The 19064-nt window shown below is 33.4% G+C and overlaps 1 protein-coding gene across 2 annotated transcripts in view; it reads right to left on the bottom strand.

Annotated features, from left to right (window-relative positions):
• Positions 1 to 19064, bottom strand: part of jvl (javelin-like) — a 134884-nt gene that overhangs the window by 44167 nt on the left and 71653 nt on the right. The window lies entirely within an intron of this gene.

The following is a 19064-nucleotide window of genomic DNA, read 5'->3' as shown; positions in this document are numbered from 1 at the left end:
GTGGCAAAGTGACAACCCTACATCTTATTAAAAGCGTCTTTACCGTAATTAAAAGTATCACGAGCGGAGGGAATATGTACATATGTATGTATATTCGACAAATCGATCGCATCGTATATGTATAATAATATGTAATATACATATCTATACGTATTTCCAAGCGAGCATTGTTGTAAATTGATGTTCTTCATTACGGTCTATTGACTGTATGAGGCTTCGCCCTCATTGGCATATGTAGTGTGCACCGGCGCAGACGACCTTCTACAGTATGTTCCGCGAGTCATTGAATCACGGAATCCATTGTGTCTGTGCTCAATCGAATGTCGACTCCATAACTCCATAAATGAAGTTAAACGCTGAAATATTTTTTATAGGTTCGACGGCCCATCGCGATACAGATAAAGTAACTGGTGACTATAATAATATATTTATTACTATGTAGTACTTCGTTTTAGAATGGTGCACTTAACATATTTTCAAGAAAACACAAAGATAGTTGAAACATTTTAAAAAGCGTTTACGGCCACTGCACATAACGGCGCGTTATTGTCTTGTACGCATATGAACGCATTTTAGTAAATTTCACTGAGAAGAGATAAGAACTTTTATTTATTTTTTAATCTTTATACAGACATTAGAATATAATTATATGATATAAAACAGCGGTTGTTAAACGTTGGTCTACGGATTCACGTATAATTTTAAGGGCAATTTTTAAGAGGGGTGGGTGGGTGGGGGGGGGGGCTTCTTGTAATTTTTCATTATTTTAAAGCATAACTTCAACGACTTGCGATATTTGAGAATGAATTATTCATTATTTAATTTTGAAGCATTGTGGCATTACAGGAATTCCCAATCATGTCCGGACATTTCATCGCATGACAATTTCTTCGCGGTGGTTTTTTTTATCGCGGGGACAGCTCACTGAGACATTTAATACAGATATTTATTATCCATAATATTGATATATACTTTTTAATATGTATATTGACACCTTTATTCAAGTATTTAGAGCAATGATATGTAATCACTATCTTTTAATAAAGTTAATTGAAAATTTTCTAGCTTTCTATTATCAACAAAACAATGAATTATATATTTTGTTCGAAAATGTTTATTGCCATATTAGCATAATTAAAAAATAGTTGCGAGTTGTGCCCGTGATGAAATGGTTGTGCGATGAAATGTCCTAGAATCATTCCTAATACACCACAATGGTATTACAGAGAAAAAAAATTATACATAAAAAATATGATTCATATGCTTTTTTTAATAACCGGTTAGTGTGATTATAATTTTTATAACCAACTAAACCTAACTTACCCTCTTCCTAATCTAATTAATCACATTAATAATAGGCAGTTCATCACATTGATCGCAATATATGTACATACATACATATATGTATGTGTACCTTTAATAATATTATATATTTTGAGGTAATGATAACCACACTGAATCATTTAAAATAATTTGTATTCATTTTATTACATCAAAATCAATTAAAAGTGCAAGTGAATATCAATTACAATTTAATATGCTTACTTATGAAAATATAAAATTTTAAGAAAAGAAACAAAATATTCCGAATTTTTCAGTATATTTAAATATTTATAATTATTTAACATACACAATATTTTAAAGGTCTGTATTTATTCGTTAAATAACTTCGTTTGATTTGGTTAAAAAATATGTAGATGATCATTAAGTCATATTATCGGTCACTCACTATTGTCTGTTTTTTAAGAAATACTTTAAGCAAATAAGCAGTTTAATAATCGTTCATTTTTATCTATGTAGTACACTAATATCAAAAAATGTTAGTAAAAGTTACTGACCATTTAATTTGTTGCCTATTTTGAATGTCATCAAAGTATGGACCGTTAAAATTTGTTTCAATTATCAACTATAAACTTAAAATTAAAAATAATTTGCTTCAATTAATTTCGTACCAGCAGCTTTCAATACAAGTCGAACAGGAAAAACCATTCCCAAAAATCAAACAGCAATCATCTGCCTGAAGGCCGGCCATTTTAAAACATAAAACAAGACACATCAAAATTTAAAAGGTTGCCCACTGCTGCAACAAGCGCAATTACGTGCGTTTATACACCGCATTACATTACATCCGACATGCGGAAAAATAAAACAACGAAATTACCAGTCGCCAGCGTCAAGTGCAGTGAAATGTTACATCGGGGAAATTTCGAGCGTCGCGGAGAGCAAGACAGACAGATATGTAGATATGTATGTATGTGAACGAAACCGGCTCGTTCGTTTTAATAATGTTTTACCGAGAAAATTACAGGAATTTTCACACACAAGTATCCGCTAAACGGACAGATCGACACGTTTGCCGAACGATTCGTATGTGTGTTTGTTGTGAATGGTAGATATGTATGTATAATATGTAGAGGGCATCGCACTCTAGCGCTGGTCCAACCAACTGGACTGCATCGTTTGACTCTTTGGCCCATTATAGTTAACTGGCCGAGCAGCAACTGAACGAACGAGCTCGTCTTACACCAGCGATAGTCTTAATGAGAAGTAATTTGCACCGGACTCGACGTGCATCGTCCTAAACAGCAACAATTAAATCGACAATGAGGCGTTCAGTTTCGACTGCAGGTGACGGTGAGGTAAACCTTACGGTTTAAGTCTCAGCATCACCAAGTTTATGAGTTTGGAGCTGGATAGAGTAGAGCAGAGAACGTTTCAATGCTTCATTGCTCCAGTTTTGAAAGTGTACTAATTGGACACAGTACCTACTGCCTAATGGGACGAACCCGCATGGGCACGACCGCAACTCAATGAGTCTTTTTAGTACAAAATAAAATAGCAGGCAACAAAAATACGCTGTTGTTTACTATAAATAATAAATTTTATGAGTTTGATTATATTACTGTACAAAAAAGGTCCACTAAATTGTGAATGTCAGATTTGGGTTACTCAAGCTGGTTGATTCCAATAGGCGGAACTATGTGAAACGATTTTCATCAAATACGAACATATTAACATAAATTGCAACCAAAAGAGAAAAATACAAACTAAAGTTCAAGAAAGAAATTCCAAAAGTAAATAATAAAAATTTAATACACAATCGTAAATATAGCAGTTTTCAATACGTCGACGGACGCTTCTCACCTATCCAACATTGATTTCTATTTTTATAATTACTTGTTCATTTCTGTAAGAACCCTACTTTGAGAAGTTGACGATTGTTTTAAATTATATGAGCCACAACGTAGCCATTAGAAGAGCTATTGTTTACTAGTAGAGAGGTCGTGGGTTCAATTCTCAGTCAAATACGCTGCTGGAGAGATCTTGGTAGTTATTAAAACACAGATTGACCGTCTCCTGCAAGATTTAGACTAGCTCAATTGTTGTGACAGATTCAATAAATCGGCAACCTCTCCTCATTCGGATTCGATTTTCTAACGTCTTAGTTAATCATTATAAATATGCTACCTAAAAATATATTTCCCGCGAATTTGTTGAAAATTAAAGTTTATCCAAAGATTCTGTATATAATTATACTGTAATATTTGAAATTATTAGTTATGTATAAAATATACATTCAAACCATATGTATTGCCTTGAGGTAATTCCTGTCATGGGACCTACGATGGAAATGTATGAAATACAATATACACACATATGTAGGTTTACTCGTAAAACGTGTATGAATTATATAGGCATTAATGTACATACATACATATGTAGAAGAGATAAAATTAATAGATTTTTTCTGGAACTAAAAGTGGCTCTAGTTTCAAATCACTTCAGCTTCCAGTCTACCATATCGATGGCTTAGTTCACAGATATTGTATGTCCATGTTTGAATTTTAATTTTTTAGATGCTGGAATAATTCAGGTTTTTCCTTCTACGGTAATTTGTGGTATACATAAATTACCTTGAAACGAAAAACCTGAATTATTCCAGCATCTACAAATTTAAAATTTGATACAAATTCAAAAATGGACATATACATCTGTGCACTAAGCCATCAATATGATCAATGACGTTCAAATAGCTAAAATGATTCATGTGGCTCGAAAAGCCGAGTTGATAATACGGCTCGGAAGAGTTGGGATGATCATCAATTACGCTCGAAGATTTAAGATGATCACGTGGCTAGAAGAGTTAAAATGATCATATTGTAAGTTAGACCAACTTAAGAGTGAATGTTCATCAATATCAGCTGGAAGTCTAGATTTCCACATATGTTTGTATGTACGTAGGTTATTGATATGTATTTATCATTGACTGACAACTTCATTGCTAAATTTGATCTTGAATTTTAAAATACATACATACATAGACTTTCACACCAAATTCATACACAGATTACCTAAACACAATCTGCTTTAGGTCATCGAATTTAGAGATTGTTTAATTAATATTATGCATTAGATGTATTATGAGCACTTTTAAGAATTGCAAATAGATTTTTGAGCTCTTTTTCCTATTATGCTGTACATTATCATTAGAATAGTATAATACTATGATTACTAACTAAATTAAATTAAAATTGTAAAATAATAAATGATCAGTAGACCAGTAGCTATTAAAATAGATATAATATGTATTGTGAACATAATTTCGTAATAATAAAAAGCATTTAAAAATCAAAATCAAACACCAAATTCATCGAGAATTTTAAACTCTAATTGTAATAAAAATTCAATGAATTCATTGTCGATAAAATTCAATAAAAGAATAATCAAGAACTATAGAAGATAATAAATAAAAACAAATGACTGCTTTATGCATATAGCCTTGGTTTGAAAAGTCCTAATGAAAAGTGTGTTTATTTATCGGGGTAAAAATGTTTGCAGGGTAAGTGCAGTTACTGTGCAAAAAACACAAATGCAACCTCGTTCTCATCCATTAACCTTCCGACACACATAATTGTGCGCACACATCGTAATTTCATCGCAAATCCAATATACACTTCTTATGCAACTACGATAAAGGCAATTGAGTTGTCCAATTCCAACACGCATCATAGCTATGTAAACAAAGTTGTTTACGATACGTAATCCGATTAAAATATACGCATTTAACTACGAATTAGAAATCCAACACAAGTAGCACACATCCGATTCAATTTCTTACCGAACGCTAAAAGCCTCCAAACAAAAACAACAGCCGGTTTAATTAAATTATATTATTTCCGAAGACGTGCTGAATATTATTTGTGTGGTCACCAACATTGTATCGCTTTGATTTCACCGGTATCGTTAAAAAATAAGAAAGCGGGGACAGCATGTGAATAGGTATAGAAAAGATGTAACGAACGAAACGAAAGCGTGCGCAAAACTGTCAGCGTGAGTGAAATCGCAATCGATGATTTTTAAGGGATTGAAAAACAGTCATTACTCGAATGTGTTAACTTTAGTAGGTGCTGGAAGAAAATGGTAACAAATTATGCTTAAGTTTTTCACACGGACGAGTTATATAAATGCGTTAAGCAAACGAGATTTTCTTAATACATTGTAGTGTGATCTGTAGGTGAGCACCGTTGATGAAATACTCAGATATTTCGCACATAGACGAATGCTCTTTCCTCGATAGCGGATATTTTACATTTTTTAGCGTGTTGAAATTAACACTTCAGCGACCGACCTTCGTTTTTATTTTTCAAAGCGATCACTATCACTTTTATTGTAAATTTTCTAAAATTAGCTCATTGTTCAAAATACATATACAGCATTGATATTTTATCTATTTGCGGATTTCTAACGGCAAAATTATATTATTGGCGTCATCTAAAACGGCGCTTGTCAAACTTTATACGTAGCGACCCACTTATGTACATACACCAGGTATACAAGCAAGCAGACAAGTAGACGTTTATATCAAAACATCATAATTTATAGGTTTTTAATATTTTTCACAACATTAAATATTATTGTATCATTTTTATGTTTGGCTAAAGTGACGAATTGGAACTACTCTATAATATAACTATAGAAAAATTGTAAAATAAACTGATATTTTCAGTTGTAACTACATAAACCTCGGCACGTGGTCTAGAATGTAACACCTGACAACTTATTTGGCCTGCAAAGACACGTCAAATCGCAAGAATCTTTAAAACATGCCATAAATGGTAAATATGAATACAAATAAATTGAAATAAGCCTAGCGATGACATAAAATTTGATTTCATGTTTCATTTGAAATTCGATCAAAATTTATTTAAGGAAGGTTTTTGCAGTACATTAAAACATTTGCAAATTAAGTTAGGGTTTTTTTTTATTAAAAAAAAAAACCAAGATAATTACTCTGCAAATCATTTACAACCTCACTTGGCTTTTGTTGCGATTCAGATCAGTATTTCAAGTCCTTCTTACTTAAAATATTATGGAAACTGCTGATTGATAAAAATTTGCTTTTATGCCTTGCCATTATGATATCTCAATTAAAAAAAATAAACGAATACATTTTAATTCTACACAAACGAACGATTGTAAAACATCTTTCGAGTCCAGAATTAAAGAAATTCTCTCATAAATTAAGTTGAACCGACAAAGGAAATCCTACCAATTGCATTTGCCATAATACTTTTGAGGAAGGTTAATTTAAATTGAAACGTCAAGTTGTTTTATGAGATTTCGGATAATTTTTAGCGAGCACGTAATATATTATTTGGAAGAATGTCGGCAGGTCAGTAGCGGGAACGGTACGGTACCGGCGATACGGGCACGCGCCGCCCATGAATAATTCATCAGAAATACATATAATTAAGTGAAAACTTAGGTGAGCATCGCGAACAGGATGCCCCACCACCATGGCGACTAGAAAACATAACAATCTCGCCAATATGCACATTTAATCGCTCACGAGTTCAAACATTACACTGGCGCGAATCGAATTCGACGCGTACTGCAGGTAATTTTAATTTTACCATCCATTGTGGAGCTAAATTCGTTTCGGCCAGTTAACGAAACGGCAAGAGACAATTTCGAATTAAAGGCGTAAAGTACTAATGGCGTAGGCTTTCGTCCCACTTTCACTGTCGTACGACGGGTTCGTCAAAATTTTTGCCGGAAATGTGCGCCAGCGAAACAATTTTCGACGACACACAAAGAGATGTTCGGAGATTAGCGGCCGAAAAGAGCACACAGAGGAGAAACAATGTATATACATATATATGTATGTTATGTTCATATAAAAAAAATTACAATCGAGAAAATAATATGAATCACCTCGGCAGACAATGCGTTGCGCAATAGCGGCCGACATGTTACTATGTGGTAGGTTGACGAAGGCCGTACCCGAAAAGTGCATCGAAAGTTTGGTCACTGATTTAATGCGATTGTCCTCAACCTGGGGCCATATGGTCACCCTGTGAGCCACGCCAAGTTACTAACGGATAAATTGGACCATTGAATGTGGTTTCAGAAGATCACATTCATTAACTTTATGAACGAATCATCTATAGATGTGCTTACTTTCAAAAATTCCAGTGCATTTTTGAGCATCCGAAAATTATTCTTTTTTTCATCCGGGCATTCGAAAAATATGTGAATCGTGCTAAAAACATGATCTTTTTCATTAAGAAGTAATTTTAACAATGCTAGTAAGTTGAAACGAATGTATGAAAGAATATACATTGTAGGTTTCATAATGTAATAGCAAACTCCTTGATAGTGGGGATCCTTTAACCCTTTGAGTACATAATACGTTGGCCTGTTGACATTATTGCCTTAAGTTATGTGAAAAAGTGTACGAAATTTTATTTAACCCTTTGAGTGCTGACGCCTTTTCTGTTGAAAGCCCGCCACGCTGAAAATTTCATCAACATTTCCAACTGGAATTCCAGTTGGAAATGTTGATACAATTTTTATACCTGCTTTATATTGGATTTCTAAATAATTATTTAGAAATCCAATATAAAGCAGGTATAAAAATTGTAGCTAATCCAAGCGAACCCTAGATCACTGCCTTACATAACTACCGCCCATGATTTTGAGTTTTGTAAAGGTGTGTAAACAATATAAAATAAACAAAAGAAGTCTATTAATGAATGTATTTTTTCCAAAACTAAATCCATCTTCTTCACTGTTGCTAAAATGTAATGCTCACAATCTAAATGTGCCAAGCCACAATCTAAAATACTCAACAGTTAGGGATTTCCATCGAGAAATTCTGCTATGGTTATAAATTCAGAAATTTCGGTGTAAACCAGTCTTTATAAACATTGACACGGATTAGATGCATTTATTTTCAATGCTACCTGGAAAGGCTTAGCGGGGAGTATTCTTGTTTATTTTTTACTAGCCTCTTCTTATTACATATTCAAAAAACAACGCCTATAGGCGTATTCAGGCTCATGAACTTGTTGGCAAAACGCCGATCAAAGGGTTAGCAAAAAGCATTCAAAGGGTTAAACAGAATTGTCTAATTCTATACTTATTCATCTACTGGAGTGTTCAGGACATAGATATGTACATAGATTGGTATTTTAGAACGTTAATGTGTTTATACAGGTTTAATAGAGGTATTAACTGTATCTGCAACTATGTATAATAGATGTAAGTAAGGGCCTTCAAAAATTGTAATTCAGAAGTGGATCATGAACATAAAATAATAGGTACATTTATCTTTCAATAAAATTTAACGACATCCATAAGAAGGCAACTTCACATTTACATGAAGTACTTCAGCACAAAATACTTAGTAATAAGCCGTTGATTCAATCCTAAAATAACGCCGGGAAAGTGGGCGACTGATTGTAATATGTAATCATCAAAATCAATTACATTTCAACTAGTTCATTTGACAAAAATAAAAATTTGTCTATTTTGAATATGTATGTATGTATGTGTATGTAATTTAAAACACTTGACATAGATGCACGAAAACATTTATAACGACTTATAAAAGCGTAGAGCGAGAAAATCGTCTCAGTAGGTCGGTTAATTCAGTAATCACCTCATACAATACAATGTGCTAATGAACTTAATTCCGTATAAGCGACCGAAGAATGTTTTGAATAAAATTTGCATTGAAATCAGCCACATTTATAAATTATAATGGATTCAGGGGGTTATTACTATAGTACAATATAATAAGAAATCACAAAACACGTGTACATACGGATTCAAAAAATCAACATACACATGTTTTGAAAAATTAGACAATTAATCAAAAAATCACAATTTAAAAATTGCCTGTAATAAATAAATGTAACACCGATATTTATTTGTATTTACAATCATAATATATTTTGACTAGTTAGAAAATATTCTGTCTAACCCACGCAAGTTGATTCATATGGCGAATTACATTCCAACTGGTCAAAATATATTACAACTAAAAATACAGTTCAACTATAAGTTGGTACCAGATTAGATGGGGAGGTTAGGTTTTCGTGAAAATGTCATTAGACTAGTAAATTGAATTGGAAAATCACATTTTTGTATTGAACACATTCTTACAGTTGTCGTAATACGGAACTCATTACTTTTATTTGTAATACCTAACAAATATTAACACATTATAAAGCATTCGTAAATACATCAGAGCTGTAAAAACTCAACTGTTATATTACAACTGGCGCACATTGTTGATAGTTTATTTGCGCTCGTGGAGATATAATTTACTAGTTGAATTGTTATCGAATATGAATACACTTCGACTGTAATATGTATATCCATATACGCCATGTAGGAGGGAGAGAGAAAGAGAGAGAGAGTAAAGCAATGTAACATTCGCGTGTTATCAGTATTGCGTATCGATCGTCTAAAACTGAATAAAATATGTGAATATGAGGCAAAAGTAGATGGTTACAGTACAATTCGACATACGGGTGGGTGGTCGCCATAATTGTTTTTTATTACAATATTAAAACATAAAAAGGGCAGGATATACGGATGAGGAAATATACCAATGGCAACGGAGCCTTCACAAATACGAGTAGGGGAACAACAATCAGCGCAACAAAACGAAAATTCATACACAACTGAGCCATGCCTAAAAATATACGATGTTATTATTATTGAACAATCGCGTCAAATACATTAATTAATAGTATAAATGGGCGTATAAATACAAGTTTTCAGCGCAGATAAGCAATAAATCTCAAGGCAACTGTGCACGTTCACCTCGCATACATATTCAGGCGAATCATCGCTGCCAAAAAAATATATGAAACAATTGAATTAAATGATACTATTATCGCAATATGCAAATGCTTGACTTGTTTGTGTGTTGACTGTGCTGAAAAAAAAATTCAGCAAAAATGCGAAAAACATAATGCTAATATAGTTTGAAAGCTAAACAATAATAAGAACACACGTCTTGCTGTCACACCATATTTCAGAACAATTTGTTTTGTGCCTAGTCTCGGCGAAGTCACCTTGAAAGCTTATAAGTGAATTATTCTTTATTTTTAACCTTCAATTGTGTACATTTTCTTATTTTTTCTTTAATTATTTTTAACGTCAACAAGGGGTTCTGTTATCGTGAGAGCAAATCGTGTACAAAATGGCGAACGTTCAGAAGAGACTCGAACGTTACAGCCGAATTTTTCAAAGAGAAAAAAATATAAAGATTACAATTTTCATGGGAAATGAACTAGCTGAAACGCAAACATAACGATTGGCTCAGGGGTTTTCGGCTTATAGTCCATGAACTATTTGGAGTCCTTCAACTTGTTGAAAAATCAATATTTATGTATCTTTAATACTCAAAGAGTATGAAACATCGTATTCTCGGCATAAGGAGAAGAGATAGGAAATGGAATACGTGGCTGAGCAGTTGATAAAGTGGAGCAAGCGAAGAGATTGAAATTGCAATGGCAACGTAGCTGGAATAATGGACGAAAGGTAGATAATAGAAGTGTTCGAATGGTACCAGAGAGAATTTAAAAGGTGTGTCAGTAAGGCTACAGTAGAGATGGGTGGATGGAATTAGAAAATGTGCGAGATGAGATGGATGAGAATTGACGAAAACAAAGAGGAAGCGTGTTGGAGAGGCCTTCGTCCAGCAGTGGATGGCGAATGGCTGTAAATAGCGATATCGATGATAACAATAAGAAAACGAATAAAAATGTTATTTGTACAAAGCAATCATAAGTTTTAATTAAATAAGCGTATGTACTTATCAATAATGTTTTCACTTAGATATAATCTAATGCATAATTATATTGATGACCAAAATGAGAAATATGGCAAAGTATGAAAACGATCGGATAAGAGGCAAACTTTTTCCTGAATTGTAATCGTAAGTGAAACGTAAAGGAGGTATATAAAAAGGGTTAGTCATCAGAAAAATCTATTGATTTTCGACGAAAGCCCAGAAAATTTCTACTTAAAATATATTTCGCACTTGAGCACGCTCCAATTGAAATTAATGGGGTTCACAAAACTTAAAGAGTGATTATTTAAAGAAACGCAACTGCGTTAAATCAGTAGGTACATACATATTACCTATATATGTACGTTCATTTCTTAACGCAAAAGTCATAAGCCTTGAGTTGCACAAAAAAAAGATAAGTCGATTTCCTTTCTGTTTCGTAAAATCATGTCGGCAGTTCGAATAACTAACTCCACTACTGTCTGATCGTTTTATAATTGTCTACTGTCGATAGAGTACGTATTAAAAATCCGGCTAAAACTACATTTTAATTGTGCCTAATTTTTGAACATTACATTTTTTTTCGGCCAAGTCATCTGACGATCCTATTATACATATCTACAACATTGTTTCCTGAACATTCGAAAATAACGATGAATACGCACAAAATCAATGAGCATTACATTACGTTACACAACACGCACATGGAAATCAGATGAGTAATTAGCGCCGTAATCACGAAAAGCGAATTATGCCGTGAGATATTTGACTAACCGGTCCGGAATAATTAAACCGACCCTTATGAAGCTGTAAAGAGTGATCATAGTCGGGTATCATCTTCGTCGTGCGATTCGAGATCAAAGGTTCGGTGTACAAAAAATGGCCTAACACGCAAATTGAGAGTGAAGGACGCAACTCGGGCGTAACATATAATAGTGAAAAAATAGACTCCAGAGCGTTCGAGCAACTTAATTACGAATTAATTGGGCCGAACATGCATGGAAATTATATAGTCATTAAGTGAGTGCGCGAACACACTGTACCGTCAAGTTGATTTACATACATACAGAAAATACATGTCGAACGACTCGGCTATCAATAGGCTATTTCGTGAAAATGCGACACTTTCAAGCATGAATCAGATAAGGAAAATTCACTCTATACATCCTATTTTTGTTTTAATATAAAATCAAATGTCAACGATTACGTATTACATTATCAACACTCTTTTGTTTATATTTATATATAAAAAAATGATACCGTAAAAATAGTATATATGATAGGTATCGAGCTAGTACAGTCACTTCCGACAATTCTGGAAATTATAGTAATAGATCACTAGAGAGCGATAGTATAGTTTCAGTTATTTATTACATGTAACATCTAGTATGACTAATGTATTGATATAAAACAAACCAGTATGTATTTTGAAAAATATATATTTTGTTATATTCGTCATGAGTTATTTTAATTTTTCATTAATTGGATATGTTCTCATAACAGTTTTGTTTGAGATACATACATATATATGTGTAGTAAAAGTCATATATTGACAGTAGAATAGCTCGGTGGTTGCGTTAATGTTCACCACTTAGAGGTTCCCAGGATCAAGCCCTGGGCTAACTTCGATTGAAGATAATTTATTTGGAGTATTTCTACAGTGCTGCTGATCAGGCTTGGATATTTGTGACTCCAAATCGATCGTTTCCTATCAGAGTTTGCCAATTTATCTGATTTCATTGTTGAAACGGTTTCTCATCAAATTGGCAAAACCCTCCTACCTATTATTTGAATATGATTTTAGATTTATAATCTAAAAATTTATATATGTATAAGTTTAATACTATAGGTGTTGCTTGGGGGTAAAACTCGTAATGGTATCATGGTAAAATATAGATTTTAAATTAAATTAAAAAATAAAAGCAGATTAATCGTAATGGTGTTTGTGAACTGCATTGATCAATAGTTCTATCCCTAGCTCATTCATTTCATCACCACACTTAGGCGTCGGCTTCGTGCTCGTCAAATAACAACAGGCCTCTCCATTATCATTACAAAGGGAGAGCAAAAAAAATATGGTTGAAAATATCGATCCAGGGCAAAACTCACCTCCCTGGAGTGTTTTCAGTGGAATTTTATCCTTGTATCGACAGAGATTTGACAGCGATTTGAAGAAATGTAGGAGAAACTTACCGAAATAATAAGATGACACGAAGATACGCCCACAACAGGTGAAAATCAGGAGCGCGACCCATGCCGTACGATTCAGTATGTTCTTATTATTACTTTTTTTATAGAGGAAAGAAGAGTATTCGCTTTACACAATTAGTTCCTTTATATATGATGCTCTATAAAGTAATTTTATACATTTATCACATCCTTATCAAACATGTCGATGTTAATCTTATGCATTGTATGGAAATTGTAACACCTTCAATGCATAAAGTCTTCACAATTTTTTTCATGGAAATCTTTCAATCAGTGCATTTAATTACACATATGATAATAAAAACTTAGCTATTGTAATTCGAAAAAGAAAATCCATGTAATTTTTGTATTCATTAGATATGCTGATTTTTTTCAGAACAATTTTAGCTCAGCTGGCAACAAGTTAATCTTAGTTTAAATTATCAATCGATCAACTATTATAATTATAGTATAGTTCGCATTAACGAACGATAAAAAAGACGATTAAAAATGATCTCAGTGAAAATAACGAAAGGCTGCATGAGGAGGGATCAAAGTATCTAGAAAACATTCGCCGAAACGGCGCTACGGGCAAAACGGATTGTAACGGGTTTATCACAATGTGTATGCCTTCATAATGATATCATTACGAGATGATCTAAGAAACGTGTTCAACGCAAAAAGACGTGTATTGTAAAGCTGTTTGTGTCCATGGTTTGGCGAGTTCGTGCGGCGAATGTGTGCACGAACTATTTGCCGATTATGTTATTGAATGTACGTAAATCGTTCGACGTGTGGCAAAAACCCACGAAAAAATGAATTCCGAATACAACAAAATAGGCGACTCAAAAGTAAAATGTCGCATTAACCGTTTGCAAACCTCTCACGGTGTGCAGTAATCAAAATAATTGCGTAACGACATGGGAAATATAATTTTTTAGCTATATTTGATTTCCCGATGCGGATTTTGAGAGAAAAGAAACGACCCAAATATACATATGCATTCAGATAGAGTGCGTTTAAATGGAAAAATAATGAATGTTCGCAATATGTGTGTATGTATTGTACTTTCTAGTTATGTCAGGCCATGTGAATTGCCGAAAAGTAATTTATATTCTAGCTATTTTCTAATGGACAACATTTTAAATTAAAATAAACGTTCAATAAGGTGAAGCAATTGCTGATGTGGTGGAATGAATTAAACGAATTACACGTGTCGAATTTCTCCTATCGATCTTCGATCTCGTGTCGACAACAGGTGTGGTTGACCACCGCACAACAGTACTTTCTTATAATCAGTGATTTCCAAAATTAGATGCAACAAACCTTTAAAAACGTGTGAAGTCATTACCTGTATAAAAAAAGAATATGGCATATATTCGTATATGGTGACTTCCTATTGCCATTTGAATATGCAAACAAATGATTGAGATATAAAATAATATAATATATAATTTATACCAGGAATGCATAACAGGTAACCCCAATGCGCTTTCCTGGCCAGAAACATTGTACATTTGATATAAATATTATTAGTATTATACGAAGTAAATACGTATCCACAGAGACATCTATGATCAAATTTGTAAATTTGCAGCATTTTATAAAATTCAACGAATTTTGAGATTGCTGAAAACTCGAGATTTGTGAGAAAATGGGTAGGATTACCAATTTGTTGGAACGTTTCAATGAAAATCAGATAAATTGGAAAACTCTGGTAGGAAACGATCGACCTGGAGTCAAAAATCCAACGTCTGGCCAGCAGAAACCAGTGGGATTTGAACCCGTGACCAATTTGTTCAAAGCATTATACATACACTAACCACTAGTCTATTCTGCTGGTTAATATATCAATGAATGCAAATATTGAAACAATTCATCTCAAATTACAAATCCTTCAGCAGTCTTAAGAATAATAAAAAACACAATATCTTAGAAAATCGTCTAATAATAATCATTTACGCGTATTTTACTATTCGATACCAGTTTAATTCCGACATGAAACCATATAAAAGTCAAATCGAAAAGAGCAAAAAACATATTCCTTAATTTGACAGATGCAAAAATGGCACTGCCAATCACTGTCGCTCGGTTAGTCTGACAAGTGGAAAAGTTAAACGTTTGATCGGCAAATCCACACAAACTTTTCAAAGTGAACGACTACGAAAAAAGCCACTACTAGTCGAGCAATCTGTTCGAAATCACTTTTCACCGACGACGAATTCGTCACGCAATCGCACCAAAATTCAACTTCTACATACTTTACCGATTCGATATGTATTATGTATGTACATACATGTTGAAGGTAAATGGACGCCGACGAAGGATACGGCCACAAGAAGCTGCACAGAAGCCACTCGGCCTTTTTTCCCTTATCATTTTTGCACAGAAGCACCTCAAGTGTATGCCCGCGTAACACACATAGCGCACTGAACGGTCCACCGGTTCTCCAGGTGAACGAGATCTCAGGGTACGATTGCGGTGGTGTCGAGGATCGAATAGTCGTGGCTCTGCGGTTGAAGAAATTCGATATCAATTCAGCCAGATCAAATGTGCATACGAATGAATATCGCATGACTAGCGGGGTTCCAAGTACAGTCAGTCATTGGATCACCTCGAATCGAGCGAAATGCTACCGTTACTACAGCATAAACTATGTATGTGAGCGTTTTACTTATCTAATATATTATAACTACTTCTATTCGAGAGGGTACATATAAACAGTATGATATAAATCACTCGCATAGCAATGATACTCATATCGTTAAATAGAGCAAGGATTATTACATATATAGTACATAATACGTTGGCCTGTTGACAGTATTGCGTCAAATTATGTGAAAAAGTGTATGAAATTTTGTTTAACCCTTTGAATGCTGACGTCTTTTCTGTTGAAAGCCCGCCACACTGAAAATGTCATCTACATTTCCAACTAGAATTATTTAGAAATCTAATAGAAAGCAGGTATAAAAATTGTAGCTAATCCAAAACAAACCCTAGATAACAACCGCCCATGATTTTGAGTTTTGTAAAGGTGTGTTTAGACTCTCTAATATATCTATTAATGAAAGTATTTTTCTAAAACTAGTTCCATCTTCATTGTTATTAAAATGTAATGCTCACAATCTAAATGCCAAGACACAATCTAAAATACTCAGCAGTTAGGGATTTCCACCGATAAATTCTGCTATAGTTATAAATTCAGAAATTCCGGTATAAATCAGTCTTTATAAACATTGACACGGATTACACGACCCGTGTTCAATGGATTTGTTTTCAATGCTATCTGGAAAGGCTTAGTATTCTTGTAGTAAAGGGTAGTATTCTTGTTTATTTTTTACATACTCAAAAAACAACGCCTATCGGCGTATTTCAGGCTCATAGAATTGTTGGCGAAACGCCGATCGGCGTTGGTCAGCATTCAAAGAGTTAGAGCACAGAGCAAGGATTATGCTAGCACATAATAAGTTGGCCTGTCGACTTGCAAGCAGTATTGCGTCAAAGTTATGTATGTGAAAAAGCACATGAAATTTTGTTTAACGTTCTTATAAACGACCGCATGAAACAAAACAATTGTTAATTCCAATGATGTTTAAAAAGCAAATGCACAAGAGACAATCGTGACAAACGAATCTTTGTAAAACAGCAATTCTGATATTTTCATTTCTGCAATATATCTAATCTAAGCGTTTCAAGCAGTGAGCGAATCCACTTCGGAATTTTTTCTGTCATATATGTATGTATGTACAAGTTGAGATTTCCCTCGGCGATTCACCATATAAGTGCTTGCTGAGACAAATCCGCATTTTGGTTTGCAAAAATACACTTTCGAACGGACGTTTACGTATTACCATTCCTAATTGACGAGATGACTTCCTATTAATTTACATTTTTATTAGCATTCTATAAGGCGTGCTTCTTCGTTACGTTTCCGTATCGATTCCATTGTACGCACGCCTTCATAACAATAAATATAACGCATTAATAATCTGTGGCGTGAATCTCATATGACACTTTATTGCTGGTAAAAAAAAATAAACATAAAAAAGAAAAACATTCTGTACTTTCACCGGTGCGTCTGTGCGCGAGCATGAACTGTCGGAAAGCAGATCTTCGACAATACAACATACAAACAGGAAAGATAAAATGTCAGTAGATTGTGATCATCATTAGGTAATAAATATAATAAAATTCTTTGGATGTAAATGGAGATTTAAAATGAAATTTGAGCTGTATATTTATTATTATAGTCTTTGAACAGGTTAAGTAATTAATAAAAGAAACACATGGAGGCCGGATTTATAAGCCGGAAATTTTACGGTGGGCGATCACCTTTAGAATGCTGGTTTACCGGAAAAGTCCTCTTCACCGTCCTCATTACATTATACATACATATGTATGTAAATATGCTCGATATTTTTGTTTGGACCATTTTATCTCGTGTTACATTTAATAATTTATTATCAGTAATGAGTTGAGCCAATAAAACAAATTAGGAATAACTTGCAATATCTCAATAATAATCACAACGAATCAAACACTGACACTTTGTGAAATCTTAAAAAAAAGTTATTGATGGATGGGTTTTACACCCTAAATTCAAATTTGTATTGTAATAAGTTATGAGTTAGTTAAATAGGGAAGTAAATTCCAACAATATGTAATACATTGAAAATTGACTTTTGGAAATTGGTATAATTGGTATAATTTCCTAATGATGAATTTCGACGACTAGAATACATCAGTATCGATACTTTTAGAATCAACGCCTATGCCAATATGTATTCTTCTACATATTCCTATCAATTTTATCCGATTCTCACCCGCTGCAATCTCAAAAAGTTCATCCATTCATTCCTTTTTTATCAAGCACAAATTTTAAGTTAACATTCAAGCACTTGCACATATGTATTGCCAAAACGCCGCCAATAACAAATATTTTTTTAAACCTGCCAATATTATGTTTTGCACCTGCCTATATTTCTTTCCATCTCCTTCCAAGCCATTCTAGCCTTAATTGTTTCCATACACCTTGTATTATTAATAAAACGTCTTTGATTTTCAACAATAAGCACATCATCACAAGTAATAAAAAGGATAGAATTGTAAATAGGTTTTTGAGATATTTTTCCTATTATGCTGTACATTAACATTAGAATAATATAATACTTTAAATACTAACAAAAATAAAATAAAATTGTAAAATAGAAAATGATCAGTAGATCAGTAGCTATTAAATAGACATAAGATGCACTGTGAACATAATTTAGTAATAATAAAAAGCATTTAAAAATCAAAATCAAACAAGTAAAAAGAGGCATTAATCAAAGGCGTTTTTCCTTGAATATTCCAGAATCATAGCCTTAAAATCCAAAAACCTGCTTTCAAAAGCAACTAATCTTAATTTAATATTTCGTCTTATTTTCTATTCGCATTATACATTTTATTTGTTCCAGATCTATTGACTATAAAATAATAATAAAAAGCGTACCTCTATTTCCATTTTAATGCGACACTGACCGCAATGAAAACCACCATGAATCATTACCGAATAATAAAATTATTTAAAGGAGAATTTCCGTTGAATTCAACTAATTTGCAGCAGTAAAACACGTCATCAAAGTTATAATAAACAGTAAAAAAAAAATGGAAGACGGCGATCGTATACATACATACATAAACAATGTACACAGATAAGATACGATTTTCTCTAATTGCCACCATTAGCCGCATACAAACAACGATACTAGCAATAACATAAGCTTCAACGAAACAGTCCCAAAACGGT

The sequence above is a fragment of the Arctopsyche grandis genome, chromosome 5 (assembly GCF_051622035.1).
Source record: "Arctopsyche grandis isolate Sample6627 chromosome 5, ASM5162203v2, whole genome shotgun sequence".
Taxonomy (NCBI): domain Eukaryota; kingdom Metazoa; phylum Arthropoda; class Insecta; order Trichoptera; family Hydropsychidae; genus Arctopsyche; species Arctopsyche grandis.
Note: the sequence above shows the minus strand (reverse complement) of the source record. Positions and strands in the feature narration are given on the sequence as shown.